The sequence below is a fragment of the Pinus tabuliformis genome, chromosome 9 (assembly GCF_031772625.1).
Source record: "Pinus tabuliformis cultivar Carrire ecotype Pingquan chromosome 9, CPIR1, whole genome shotgun sequence".
Lineage (NCBI taxonomy): Eukaryota > Viridiplantae > Streptophyta > Pinopsida > Pinales > Pinaceae > Pinus > Pinus tabuliformis.
Window position 1 is genome coordinate 584752916 of NC_142307.1, and position 2632 is coordinate 584755547.

The window sequence follows — 2632 nt, forward strand, 5'->3', positions numbered from 1 at the left end:
TACAAATTAGCGAATTCAAAAATTATCATTACATAGAAATGAAAATGTGTAATAGGCGGAGGATTTGTCACACAACAAAGAGGAAGAAATTTGGGAAAAAACACAAGGAATATGTTGTTCTCAAATCACTTATTGTTACACATTTATATATGAAATAAATTGATAAAAAAAATTAAAAATTGTTATATATAAAATAAAATAATAAAAAAAAAAATAATAATAATAATAATAAAATATTATAAAAAAAATATAGCGTTACAAAGATAATTGTTTTAAATAAAATTATGTAATAAATTTTACATTCATATCACACAACATTTATCATTTCTTTATAAACAATCATATGGAAAAATAAAATTTTATAAAACTTGATATTTTTGGAGAGTAGAAAAACTTGAACCTTTGGTAGCTTTCAAATATTTGATTCCTTACTATATATATGATAGATTAATAGTTATAATGGATATAGGTTGTTTTTTTGGTAAATGTTAAGATTGAAAAGAATTACTTGCATATTTACACTGGTAAAGCCGAGCAAAGTTATTAAACTACAACATCTTGATTAGGATTGGTTGTCAGCTTTGGATAGATGGGTAATTTAATTTTTAGATTTCATAAATAGAAATGATATTAACATAATATAAAGAATATTTTAAATTTAGAATTTTATTGCAAATTACCAGGGTTAATGTGAGTGATTTTTGGATCTACTTGTTATTTGATGATGCCTTATAGCTCATAATTGTCCATAGTTTGGGTTTAACTCTAAATGTTGTTGGAAAACATTAATTCCAACGAATGCCTACAATGCTTTGTCTAGTTTCTTCTCGAAAGTCTAGTTTGCTATTGAAATTTTGTAATGCTCCCGGTTAAAACATATATTTATACATTAAAAAAAAAAATTACCATGAGAGCTTTACTACAGATAGAAAAATAAACTTTACACAGCATGTCAGTAAATTTTTGACATTAACAAATAGCATAATCCTCGGAGTTCGAGGTCCCTTCTACGGTTTCACAGTTTATTAGATACACACCGCATAAAATTTCTAAAGCTATTAAAGTGCGTTTTACTGTTGACATCGGGGGCTGGACTCTTATGCTAGCCATTCTCCCGGATTGTCAACTCAGGTTATGTTGGTTGATTGTCATGTTTACTGCCCATCCACCTGGCGCTTGGAGCTTGCATCCGGCCGGTGTTTCCCATGTCCATCACGCGGATCTTTACTCCAGCGAACCAAGCTGGCATGCACAGTTTACCCACTGTACAACACAAGCCTTCCACCGCCAAAAACTCTCCTCGGGGTTTGCTATGCCAAAATCGACGGCGAGGAGAAGTCCTTCCAGGTCAATGATCTACATTGAGTGATAGGAAATGTTGTGGAAGGGTGTTCTTTGGGCATTCGAACTTTCTCGAGCTCATTTTGGAGAGGGTTTCGAGCTCCTACAGGTCTCTAGCGATTCGAGTTCACCCGCTCATCCTTCCAAACAGATCACTCTGGCTAATCTGGAGTCACTGCCTGTCAACATCATTCGTAGTAAGCCGGCACGCTGCTTGCTCTGGTATTTGTTTTCGGTTATGAATTCTTTAACAGTGTTTTTCCTGCTCTCATCATTACTTTGGGTAATTTATTGTCACAGGTACTTGGTTATGGTGTCGTGACCAGCTTCAAGGTAGGTGACCAGACCGGGTTCCCTTATGCAGGTCGCCCTTCGGGTAAGAAGCATATGCCTCCATAGATTTTAAGATACACAGTGAATGGCGGAACTAGCTTACTTCTGGGCAAGCTCGCTTGAACCCTTTTTTGGTTATGGTGCTACAACTTGTGCTTATCAGTTGATAAGGCCGCAGGCCTATTCCGGATTGTCTGTAATGTATTATTTTCCTTCAGCACAGTTCTAAGATTTGTGCGCTGGCCACTTGCGCCGGTTATTGTTTTTCTTAATGTATATATTCTACAGAACCAAGGGTCGAACCTTTCTGTGGTTTATTCCCAGGTGACTGCTTATTTAATGCTATGTTTGCATGAATGTTTTATAACCGCTCATTATGGGTTTTACATTTATATTTTTTTTCCTTTTGCTGCAAAGATTGTTAATACGATTATGCTATTAGTTCGTCTGGTTTCGATTTGGTTTGCTTAATATAGCATTCTCAGCTAGATGCGAAAGATTGTATTACTCCCTTTTTCCTTGAGCTCCGCACAGGGTTTTGATACCAGGTGTTAATTCCCAGGTTTGAAATACGGTTACTTGTTTGATAATTGGAGGTTTCTGGTTGTAAATGGTAACTGCACCTTTTAAACTCGACACCCATTCATGTCGATTATTATTCTTTTATTTGTAACATGACTATCACGACTTCTCCTTATAGTCTAAGCATATTTGCTTCATGTTTGTTTACTGAGCAATGGTCTCCTCCGGCTTCGGTTAAATCTAAATTTGATGTCCTGATCTTTAAATTTTGAGCTATGGCTGCTCCTGTAAGGAGGTGCTACGACGATTTAACAGAAACTTAGCTTGAAACTTACATGCATGTAGCTATTTAATATTTATGTTGTTATATTTCTGTTTACAAGACCCTGGGAACACTCGTGTACGAGTATTAGCCCCAGACTTGGTTTTAGATTGT

General features: G+C 35.4%; 1 long non-coding RNA gene across 1 annotated transcript; it reads left to right on the plus strand.

Moving 5' to 3' along the window:
• Positions 1-1227: 1227 nt before the first annotated feature.
• Positions 1228-2128, plus strand: LOC149149904 (uncharacterized). The gene is made up of 2 exons (XR_016263628.1): positions 1228-1538; positions 1642-2128. It is a non-coding gene; the product is annotated as an uncharacterized LOC149149904 (long non-coding RNA).
• Positions 2129-2632: the final 504 nt, after the last annotated feature.